Here is a 12,360-nt window from a genome sequence, read left to right on the forward strand (position 1 = left end):
GAGAAATTTTCTAGCCTGACTTAGAATACAGGGGATTTTAAGGATGAGCAGAAGACAGTGTGTCCACTTGTGTTATTACTATGTAGTTAGGGGCAAAGGATTCCCCTGATCACGGTCCCACCATGTGCAGTGCAATGGGCTGGTACCCAAGCCTGGAGAGGTAAGGACGTCATTCCCCTTCCTCAAGGAATTTGCCATTGACTGGGGAAACAGAGTAGTCAACAAGCAATTATAAGCATTACAATATGGTGTGATAAATCTTATACTTCAGGTTATGGAAATATAGAAGAGAGGTCCCTAGCCCAGGCTGGTGGGATCGTGGAGGGGGCAAACCAGGGAAGGCTCCCTGGAAGAGGTGATGTCTGTGCTCAGTTTTAAAGGCTGATGACTAGAAGTTAGCCTCTAAGGCCAAGGGCTGGAGCATTCAGGCAGAGAAAGCATCCTCAAAGGCTGGATATGGTACAGTGAGCAGAGAGGACCGACAAATGTCAATAGATCCATTTGCTTTTCTCTTCCCTGTAACTGCCCCCTCTTCCATCTCTCATCCACAGTTTACACCCACTCATCACCCTCTGTTCTCCTCTGTTCTCTTTCTCCTCCATTCTCTGCAGATGAGGAGAGGAATGTCATCTAGTGAGTTTGGAGCTAGTGAGGGAGCAGAAGAGAACACCAGTGTGGGGAGACTGGAAAGGTGTGTCCCGTGTCAGCCTCCACTGCTAACACCGCAACTACAGCCTCCCTGTCTCCTTTAGCCTTCCTCTGCCCTCCCGTAAAATCCCTGTTCCTTCACGGTGCATGCCACCCATCTATAATCTCGCCATCTGTCCCTGTCAGGGCCACTTCCCGGCTTCACGACAACTCTGGCACCTAGTTCCCTGGCCTGCACTCCAGCCCCAGTCCTGCCATGGACTTGGACGGAATCCACATCTGGAACTTGGCCTCTCAGCTCCTTGATGCCCTCATCTCCAAGGACACCCTCCCTTTCGGTCACCTGTTCTCATGGTTGCACCCTGGACCCTGTCATCACCCAGGACTGCTCTGCTCCTCTCATAATCAGAAGCCAAGTTATCCCTGCTCTGTGACCACAGCTGCCTCCGTGTTCCAGCTCATGCTCTCGGTCCCTCCAAGTATACCAGGTCTCTGACCTCGTCAATACCACCTGGTCACTGCTTCCAGTCCCTTGTGCCCCATCCCCCAATATCCACCGCCCTCTCTACCGGACTCAGGTTCGTGGCCCAATATTCAGATACTTTATACCAATATTCTTTGTTGCCTTGCTTCATGATCCTTAAATCATCCTTGGCTTCTCCCTCCCCTCGTCCTCCACAGCTGATCCCTCACCAAATTTTATTGAATTTTAAATAACTTTGCAAATCACTCCCGTCTTTCTATCTCCACTGCCCCACCTCAGTGCAGGCCTCCAGCATCACTATCTTGACAGCCAAAAATCCTGCTAGCCACCCTTCTTTCAATCTTGCTTCTGTCGCACCAGCTCTCCCACAAGGCAGCCTCTATGATTTCTTTTTAGTGCAAATGAAATCAGTTGAGTTATTCTCTGGCTTAAAACCCAACTTTCATAAGGCTTCTTGCCCTCAGGATGGAGTCTTCACAAGGCTCTGGAGTTCACAGTCTGGCCCTGCTACCTTGGACCTCAGCCTGCACCGTCCCCAGCTCAAACTCCAGGCTTCAGCCCTTAGTTTTTTGGGTTCCTTGACTACTGCATGCTCTGAACTGAAGTTGATGACAACAGGGTATGGCCCAAAGGGACCTGAGGCTCTGCCCTTCTCTCTTGCTGTAGGACACTGGGTTCTTCCAAAAGTAACATTCTTGGAGTCAGGTCCCACCTTGTCTCTTTTCCTCTTCTTGCAGTGATGTCTTTCTTCCCTCCAGAAGAGAGATGGAATTTGGAGCATAGACTGGGAAGGATCCTGTGGACATGTCAATGCCCCTACTAACTACAATGAGAATAATGAAATGAATATTTATTGAGAGCTTACCATGTGTCAGGTACCAGGCTAAGCACTTTCTATGCACAATTTATTTACTTTCCACCAGCCCTATGAAGTAAGTGTCATGGTCACCCTTATTTCATGGAAGAAAAACCTGAATCTCAAAGGGTTCTAGTAGCCTGATTGAGGTCACATTTCTGGTTACTGGCAGAACGCAGCTCTGAACCTCTGTTGGTCTGGCTTCCAAGTTCATCATCGGAATCACTTTGTTATACTGAGTAGCTAGATGGGCAGGGGGTGGGTATCTCATTTTTTAAGAAGAGATTTTGGGAAAGGTTGGCTCAAATTGTTACTGCTTTCAAAGGGTGTCAGGTAAATTATGCTTATCTGTACCTTTTAAGCTAAGGATCATTCCTGTTCCCAAAACCCTAAATCTCAGCTTCAGAGCAAACCATCCAGAGCTCCAAAGAGAGACCCCAATGACTATTCCATCCTGCTTGTCCTCAGGTCCCCAGACAGACCCAGACCAACACATTTCGAAGAGTTTCCTTGACAGCTCACCCAGCACCTTCTTCCCCATGTGTGTGCCTGATCGAAGCAGGTTTCCGTATGCAATAATGTCCGACTTCCACGCCCTGCAACAACCGTGAACAATTCCCAGCCACAGTATAATGTAACTTGTGGCTGCAGGTAATCAGAGGATGCTGGGTGAGGATGAAAGAAAGAAGGTAAGAAGCATCCTGCTGACCACCGACCCTGCCAGACACTTGCTGGGCTTCAAGTCAGTGTGACTGAGGGGAAATAAGCCATCGCCCACCCACTCACTCACACCCACCCATGCCACAATTTAAGTAAGTGGCTACCAAGTGCTCAGCATTCCTTTCTGCTCTAACAGGTTCTGGAGACACATGAAGCAGGCTCTGCTTTAGGGAGCTATCAGTCCCATAGGGAAGACAAGAAATGCACAATTGAAAGATTAGCATTGAGCATTCAGAGAGCAATAAACGAACAGAGCACTAGAGTCTCCCTGAGGCCATAATTCTAGTCCTTCCTAGCTCTGTGAGCTTGGGTAGTTTCCCGAGGCCTCTCTGAGCCTCAGCAGCCGCATCTGCAAGATAGAGGTTGTAACAGCTACCTCCATGGCTTGCCATAAGAATCAGTCGGGGTAGGGCCAGAGAAAGTGATTTACAAATGCAAGAGATTGCTATGGCCTCAGGAGCTTTGAAAATTAAAAAGGAGTTCCAAAGGCAGAGTATTACTACTGCTCCACAGGGAGCAAGACGAATTACTAAAAGTGTTTTAAAATGCAAGAAGACCTCATGATCCCGCTGCCTTGGATGCTCCCCCTCTGCTAGCTGCAAAATCCACTCCCCCACATCCTTTAAATCTCTTCTCAGTTGTCACTTTCTCAGTGACATCCACCCTGACCACCATATTTAACAAGGCAAACTTCCCTCTCCTCCCAGCCCAAAGTGCACCCTATCCCAGAGCTCTCATCAATTTTCTCTCTTCTCAACTACTTACTGCCTTCTTGCACACTCAGTCACTTATGTTTTATATTTATTGCACACCATCTGTCTCCTCAATGCAAGTTCCAGGATAGCAGGGATCTTTGTGTTTTTTTTTTTTTTCATTAGTGGGTTTGCGACCAAAATGAATGCCTAGTATCTAGCTCTGTAATTTGGGTTCCGTGAAAGAACAGAAAGTGAAGTACATGCAGAATAGCAGCCACGGCTGAAGACATTCAGGGAGGAGTGAGTACGGGAAGACAGAATACAGAGTACAGACGTCGGCAGCCTGTTGGGTAGGACGAGGGTTGAGAGGCGCGTGACCATCATGTGTGAAACACAAGCACTTTGAAATCTCAGAACAAAACCAGAGGTGTGCCTTGAAGCTCACTAGAGGCAGCTTGAGTCCAGTCAGAGGAATCCAGCTTCTGCTCGGACAGTGGAGGGACTCCCATGTCACTGGGGCAGGAACAGGTGAATGACTTCACGGAGAGTAATCTCAGAGTGTGTATTCATTTTCTACTATTAAGTAATAGATTATCCCCAAACTCAGCAACTTAGCACAACAAAATCACATTATCTGAATGAATTTCTGTGGGTCAGGAACTCAGGCAGCTCAGTTGAGTGGTTCTGGCCCAGGTCTCTCAGAAGGCCTAAACTAAGTCCTTTGAAGTGGTCACAGTTATTTGAAGGCTTGCTGGGGAGGAAAGATCTACTTCCAAGACGGCCCATTCGCATGGCTCTTGGCAGAAGGCTTCAGCTCCTTGCCATGCAGACCTTTCCATAGGGCTGCCTGAGTGTCCTGACATGGCAGATGGCATTCCCCAGAATGAGCGACCCAAAAAAGAATAAGGTGGAAGTCACGCACCTTTTCCGACCTATCCTCCGAAGTCCCGATCTGTCATTTAGGCATTGTCCAGGTGGTACACAGGTCTTCCCTATTTCATGTAGAAGGAGGTAACATAAAAGCATGAATACCAGGAGGTAGGGAGTATTGGGGGTCATCATGGAAGTTGGCTGCCACAGATTGTAACTAAGGAAGGATCCAGAATGTATGAATGGCAGCACCAATCTAGGGAAAGCAGTCATCACCTCTTACCACCTTCCTCTAGCTCACCAGAGAAGACTGGCCAAAAGGCAGACTTTGTGCCATTGGTCATCGAGAGAAATCTAAGCCTTCAGTTATACACACTCTCCAAAGAAAGGTGTGTATGGAAATATTTGTTCCTTTGGGGGGCCTGACATCCTCTGCTTGGAACCTTAGATGCTAGGCTCTGCTTGTCAACACAATTCTCTTGTTGATCCTGCCATAAATGAACATAAGAACAAATCAGAATCCAAGAAAGGAATGACTACTCGACCTGAGGAAGAAGACCAGGGAGGGGAACACCTGCCACGCCCTTGGAAATCTTCTATCTTCCCTAAACAATAAAGCTTCATAATTGTCCAGAAAGAGATGCATCAATTAGGAAAGAGTCTTCATGAGTGAAGGATTCAAAGAAAAGGAAAAGACTCAAAGAAAGGGAACAGCTTTCAGGATTGGAGAGTCCTAGGGCCAGAAACTACAACGTTACATCCCTATCTTAAGCAAGACCATCCTTCACCCAAAATACGGATGGCACCTGCCTCTGTCATTAATGACTCCAAAAAATGGAGAGCATGTGTTTGTTCTGAGGATCTTAATGTGAGGTTCTTTGGGCTTTTCAACCACGGTAGAAGAAAGGAAAGTTTCCTTGTCCTTATGCACTGCTACTTTCTACTTATTTGTGATTTTCAATAAAAAGTGGCCTATGCCAGAGGGCACCATGTCATGTTACAATGCCAATCAGGAAGGCTCCACCTGAACAAAATGATGGGTGCCAGAAGGGTGGGAGTGGAGGATGGGCAGAATGGGTGAAGGGGAGTGGGAGATATGGGCTTCCAGTAATGGGATGAATAAGTCATGGAGATAAAGGGTACAGCAGAGGGATTATGGTCAACAGTATTGTAATAGTGTTGTATGATGACAAGACGGCAGCTACGCTTGTGGTGAGCCCAGCATAACATATGGACCAGTGACTAGAGCTCCTTCCTCTTGCCAAAGAGGAGTAAGAGCTTCTGGCTGGGGAGTGCCAAAGACAGCAGTGCAGATAAGTGGAGAGCATAAGAAAGAAACGTAATCTTGAATTTTGTGAAAGTTTTAAAAACGTGCTTAATTTCAGAGATGTAAAATCAGGTGTTGAGTGAATTCAAAAGGAAAGCAGCTATAAATGCTCCCCCTCGAGTTCCTTAATAATAATATAATAACAATTACTACAGTTAAGATTTAGGGAGTGCTTACTTTTGCCAGGGACTCTAAAATATCTTGTATCTATTGCCACAAGTAACCATCGCAACCCAATAATCTCAGTATCTCGGTATTCATGTCCCCACTTAGAGATGAGAACCCCAGGCGACAGAGGTCAACCAATTGGCCTAAGTTAACATAGCTAGTAGGTATCGCAGTCTGGATTCAAATCCTGGCAGGCTTGCTCCTGAGTGCTCAGGCTTAACTATGTTGTATTTTAAGGGCTTAAGGAAGGGACCAAATGCTGGTAAGTGGCCTTCATAAAATTCATGGTGAGGTTCACCGACAGGCTAGAAGTCGTCCAGCCTATTGGGAGGTGAGCCCCATTATCCGGTCATTTCAGTAGAGCCTAAGTGCTGTTGAATCCAACAGCACTTGGAATCTTGAAATTCCAAGATAGCGGGCAGCAGATAAAAAGTTCTTTTGTTTTGTACCCAAAGAACCTGATGCACAGGTCAAGGGCCTGGCCCAGAGACACTCGGGCCTCTACTGCCTCTGTCCAGCAGAAAAGCACCAAGCAGCTAGTCCTTAGGACAGGCCTGACTTACTCCCGCATCCCTGCAAGATCCCAGGCAGGAGATCCTCTCCACTTGCCCTGAAATCCAGCCCCTTTGTCCTGGAGATATGACAAGTTTCATCCTGTGGCAGTGAGAAAGCAGCACCAAAAGACCACAAGGTGGGCAGAAGTCTTAGTTACATCCTCTGCAACAGTTCGGTTTACCTCAGAGAGATGAACCTTCCCCAAGGAAGCCAGCCCTTCTGTGAATCCACACCTTCTCCTGCCCTCCCTCGAACTAGCGAGACTCAGGTGACTCTGCCTCCTTCTGCTCCCACCCCCTTTTCCTCTGTTCCCATTGCTTGCTGAGGTTCATTCCCAGTGCACTGTACCCAAAGGAGTGAGATCCAGGCACAGAACAACTTCTTAGATGGTCTTTGACGTTAACAATCCCAAGAATTTATTGCACCCATTCTTCTCCCTCTGCTATCTCCTCCTTTCCTGGGCTCATGTGGAAAGCTTGCTATTATTTCAGTTTATCCAAGAAAGCGCCTTGTTAGTCCTATTCTCCACCCTTTCTTATTCTTCTATTAGGTAGGTCAGAGAGGGCAATTGCTTTAGCATGGGACAGTCTGGCTTTGAGTCTCCCCCTGCATATTGGCCCTGTGACCTTGTGCAAGCCACTTACCTCTCCACACCCACCTCCACACAAAGGAGGCTCTGGGGAAAGAGGGATAACAACAGTGCCTACTTCGTAGCATTGTTGCCAGACCAAGAGTCGATATAAAAAATACACGGCAAGCGCTTGGAACAGCACCCTGCACACAGCAAGTGCACAGTAAACATTAGCTGCTAGGATGATTAGGGCAGCAGTGGAAGGACTGGTGAGCCCGGCCACTTGTCGGAAACAGCCCTTCTAAGGAAGCTTGAGACTAAGCCACTTTCCCAGACCAAGGGTTCCCAGGGAACTGCTAGTGATGTTGCTCCCTGGGGTAACAGGAAGGAGAGAAGGCAATTATACAGCGTGTAACGAAAATAATTTCATTTCTAATGCCTTTCTCCCGCTGAGCCACTTAGAATCCAAACAATGACAACAAGGCAGGGGTGGAAATGAGCAGGGCAGGCACGTTCTGAAGGAGCCCGATGATGGGTGGACAGGCCCCAGGACTCACTTTGGCTCGCAGACATCTGCAGGGGAGTCTTTGGGGCTATGGCTGCTGCTCTGTGCTGAGCCACAGCTCCCCGGAATGCCCAGCTGCCCAGGCTGGCTATGGGCCTATTGATGTGCCCCTGGGGGCTGAGTCTGCTTGACTTCACCTCTTATCCTCTGTCTGGGAGCAGGCTGACATCACTCAGAGTGCTCTAGGGAGAGCCAGAGGTCCTCCCCCCTTCCCCTACCCATCACTATAGACAGCAAAGAATCCCCATCTCCTCTTGGAAATCGTGAACATCAGATAACAGCAAATTGCCCAAACTGCTTCAAACTGATGTCTTATACATACGTATTTAACATCCGCCTTTTCCAGGAACCCCCAAAGAGATGGCTTCTCGTCAGCTCCCATCCCCATATACTGCCCCTCACACTCTCAGGTCCCTGAGTCTGGGGCACTGCAGCAACACAGCCTCTTCCACCTAGGGGCGAGGGGAGTCCCCAGGCCCCAGTGCGTCATCTCTTGCTCCTCCCTGAATGCTAGAGCCAGTGGGAGCCTCTTCTCTGCAGAGAATCGTTCCCATATCTCCTAGGGAGAGAAGAGGCTGTGCCTCCCCAGGGGACATCCCAGCTGCCAAAGGTGTTGATTTAACCCATTTATCAGGTGGAAGTGAAAGGGACAAGAAGAGGGGAAATGTATAGCAAGTTTCTCCTCTTTCTCTGGACCCAGACTAGAACAAACCCTGTGGCTGAATCTTGTAGTTTTACTCCTCCTCCCACACGGACTGACACTATAATCAAGCTATTTTCCACACCTATGCATTTAAATAATATGATTCTATTGTTTAAAAAAATAAGAAAGCAATCTTCAATTACAATGGTGATAGGGACAGTTGAGAGGCAGGGTTGTATTAATGTTGGATTCTAACACGATTACGGTGATTTAAAAGGCTGGAGAGAATATCAGCCTACCACCCCAAACTGGTAAATAAGCATCCTGCACAGCCTAGGTGGCTCCATTCAGTGTCCTGGAGAGCTGGAGAGCTTAGGCATAACCCCAAAGCTGTACCTTGGAGTCATCCCAGGGTCATAAGAGGCCCTACTGGGGGAAAGGGAAGGGAAGGAAACACAGTGCTGGATTCAGCTGAGAGAGGCCATATACAGCTAAAGGTTACCTACCGAGGAGCCTGGTTCAGCTCACACCAAGCTGTGCCCTTCCAGCTGCCTGCGGCTTCCAAGCATTTGCTAGATGCAGGATGCTCTCCTGCTAAGCAGAGCTCCCAGCAGGATGGATAAGCTTTGGCTGCCAAGCCCAGTCCTGGTGGCTTGGGACTGGAAAGCTTACACCACTCCTTTTTGGGAGCACTTTGGTAACGAGAGAGATCACCGTGTTCTAGACTAAGAGAAAAGCTGCCCTGTTTAGGGGTGAGGAGAATCCAGAATGACCTCTGAGGAGCCCAAATAATCTAAGGATTTAACATCCCAGTTACAATGTCCCGGGGGAAATGGGACTGACTAGGTAGCCATGCTAAGTTCTTTTCAAGACCTCAAATCTTAGGTTACTGTGACCTGTGATATGCAGCCTAACTCTGGGAGATTCGTTTTGAGGTTCTGACTTTATAAAACTCAACATCGGTTCGCCTGTCATTTCTGAGGGGCCAAAACACCTTCACTGCTGGAGAATCATACGTATTCAGCTACAAGGGAGGGAGACATGGGGGGTTGGCAGATCAGAAAACATGAGTCACTAGAAGGGGCAGCGTTGGCTCAAGGTCTCATTATTCTTCCCCTCTCCCCCCACTGCCAAACCTCTCACAAACTCTGCTATTTTCACAGCCATGCTTCTTCCTCAACACCAAAATACAACTTTCACTTGCAGGAAAGATAAAGACAGCTCTTTCCAGGCCAAATCCACAGTCTTTCCCCTTATATATATACATCCCTTATACATACATTTCCCTTTATACAACAGAGACCTCAGACCAGTCTAGCTTCAGCATGTCAATCCCAGGTGAATATGAGACTACATTTTTTTATGAGACCCTGAGTTTCCTTTGTTTCCCCTGGTTGAAGGAGGAACACAGGGTTTCTCTCAAGTTCAAATTCTCCTACATCATTGCATGTTCTAGATAGAGATAATCCAACCTTGTGAGTAAAGTTGGAAAACTGACTAGCCCATGAGCATCATCCCTGGCCTTATTCACCCCTACAAGCTTGCTAGCTTAAAGAGCCAAATCAATACAGCCAATATGTCACAGCGAGCAGAGCACAAGTAGCTACCAGCCTTGGGGAACATGACGTGCTACTAAGCTGAACTAATCACTCCTTGGCATTTCAGGAGCAGTTGGGTTAGCAGACCACAGTACATACATAATGAAAGACAATAATTCCCCCAGAAGGGGTGGGCAAGAGGAACACAATGGGTTGGCCCCCAGCGGAGGGCTGTCACTATTTACACAGGTCAACATAAAGCCATATTGGTGATTCCTAGAGCCCAAAAATCTGATTTAGAAATAAGAAAATACCAGGAGGATCTTGGAGAAGAGGAGATCGGGCTGCACACTTTATTTCAGCAAAGGGACTGAATCCGGGGGTGGTCCCTCCATCAACAACCCCACGCCTAAAGAACTTAACATGATAAGCAGCAGGAGGCAAGAGTCAGTTACAAAGGCCTGAATCATGCTCCATGTAGTCAAAGTATGAACTTTCATGAGCAATGACTTCTTAACCAGCGCACACATGAGTCACCCAGAAATACTGTTAAAGTATACATTCCCGGGTCTCAGCTTGAGGTTCTCATTCAGCAGTCCTTTACAGAAGAACAAAAAAATATCCATTTTTATCGAGCTTCCCAGGTGATTCAAAGACAGGGAGTTCATTAAAACGAAACAACCATTAGAGAATTCCTGCCCCGGACCCATGTAACAAATCAGAATCTTCCATTTCCCAGTACCTTTCCTCCCCAAGCTGTGCAAGAGAAGGGAGCAGGAACTGAGAATGTTTTTCAAGAGATCAAGGCTGGGGTTACCATGGCCTTGCCTCGGCTCTAGGTCTAACCCTCTCAAACGTCTTCCCTGTCAGATACCCAATTTCAGAGACAGCATCAAATCCCTACCACCACCCGCATCCCCATCAGATATGCCAGGAATCTTGAACATGAAGCAAGGAAGTCAAATGCAGGCACCCAGCAAACCAGCCCACTAAGTTCTCTTGCAAATGGTCACATTCACCAAGGCCTCTATTTCTGCCCACCCTCCTCAAACAGCAGCAACAGGGGAAACATGAGAAGAATGAATTCCTTTTCAAGTGGTCCTAATGCTGGGGGATGAATCGGGGCCAGGCTGAATATTTGCATCCCAAGGGGAAGAATCACTGATCACCTACTTCCTGGGAAGGAGCCAGAATTAACTGAAAGGTTTACATCCTGGTGAAAAATCCAGAAATGATCCGATCTGCCAAAGGAACTGGAGAGGGATCCTCAAAGTGCCTTGCACCTCCTCAACCTCAGGAGCCCCCAGCACAAAAAGTAGTGGGGTGCCAGGTGGGGCAGCATTCCTCGCTCAGATAGCTTCCCTGTGGCTGAGAGAAGGGCCTGTCCCTACGGAGCTGCGAGCTGAGGCGCTGTGACTTGTGTCCATGGCGAAGCCTGTTGTGTAGACGCACACGCACTCTCTTACCTCTGTTCTTCAAGAGGAACCACTCACAGGCTGCCTGTGCAGACAGGGATGGGGACGCGCTCCGTCGGGCTCTTAGAGCTGCCTCTTGTCTCCGCACATGACCCTATCGAGGCTCTTGGTCCATTCCACAATTGAGCAGTCACCCTCCGCTACTGCCCCAAACGTCACCCCCATTCCAAGGCCGAGATGGGTCCGAAACCCCAGCCTCCCCCCTCTACAGGATCTCGAACAGAGAGATGGCGAAGGAGAACGTAAATTCAGTACCAAGGACAGCGGCACACGGGGCGTGGGAGAGTACAGGCAGAATTGGCCTCTCCCCAACCCTTGGGTCTGTCCTCAGAAACTGATAAGTCTCAGGTCCCGCAAATGTAGACTTGCCAAGAACAACCCTTCTCCCTCCGAGGCAATCAGAAACTCTGGCCACGCATCCTGGGGTCCCTGGTGAAAAGTGCCCTCCCGAGATCGTCGGGAACCGGCAGTCCTGTGAAGCCTCAGCTCGGCAGGGCTGGCTCTAGGCGCTCCGCGAGGAGGCTGCCCCGGCACCGCCCGCCCATGCTCAGAGCGAGGATTCCCGCCCAGGCCGCGCAAGGGACGCCAAGAGGGAGGCAGAGGGGATGGCAGCGCGGTGCTCCTGTCGCCCCCAGGGCAAGCGGCCCAACGGAGAGTCTCTGGAGAACCGGGTAGGTCCCTGGCAGACGGCAGCAGAGTGGCCGGACAAACTTCTGCTCCCAGTTGCGCCGCCCTCCGAGCTCCCTCCTCCTCTCCCTGAGACCTGCCTGGGTCCTGGCCGCCTGTCGCTCCGTCCTGCACGCGCTTACCTTCAAGCCATAGGGCGCCCGGGGGCAGAGACGGCGCCGGCTGCTCGAGGCTTCCAGCTCCCGCCGCATCCACACGCGGCTGCCCCTCAGGCAGCCGTCCGGGCCGCCGCTCTCCTCGGCGGGTCCCTGACTCCCGGCCCCGCCGCGCGGTTCAGAGCCCCGGGGGGCAGGCGCTTGGCCGGCTCCTGCCCGTGGGGAGCAGTGGACCGGCCGCGGCGGGGCGGGGCGGGGCCAGGCACTGGGCGGCCGTGCGGCGCAGGGACGAGGAGCGGAGGCGGCGCGGTGCGCGCGGGAGGCGGCCGGTTACGGCACTGAGGCTGGACAGCTTCGCCGCGCCAGAGCACCGAGCGCGGGAGGAGGGGCGTGGCCGCCTGGCCACGGGGCGCCCAGGCGCCCCGCCCCTGGGCCCCACCCCTGGGCCAGGCCCCGCCCCACC

The 12,360-nt window shown here is 50.0% G+C and overlaps 1 protein-coding gene across 2 annotated transcripts in view; it reads right to left on the reverse strand.

The window, feature by feature from the left end:
* Window positions 1-11,988, reverse strand: part of DRD2 (dopamine receptor D2) — a 58,678-nt gene extending 46,690 nt beyond the window's left edge. For both annotated transcript variants that reach the window (XM_032838407.1, XM_032838405.1), the window contains exon 1: window positions 11,925-11,988. The gene's annotated coding sequence lies outside the window, so the exon portion shown is untranslated. The remainder of the gene's footprint in view (window positions 1-11,924) is intronic.
* Between the last annotated feature and the right edge of the window lie 372 nt (window positions 11,989-12,360).

The sequence above is a fragment of the Lontra canadensis genome, unplaced genomic scaffold, assembly GCF_010015895.1.
Source record: "Lontra canadensis isolate GAN:19392208 unplaced genomic scaffold, GSC_riverotter_1.0 scaffold104, whole genome shotgun sequence".
Classification (NCBI taxonomy): Eukaryota; Metazoa; Chordata; class Mammalia; order Carnivora; family Mustelidae; genus Lontra; species Lontra canadensis.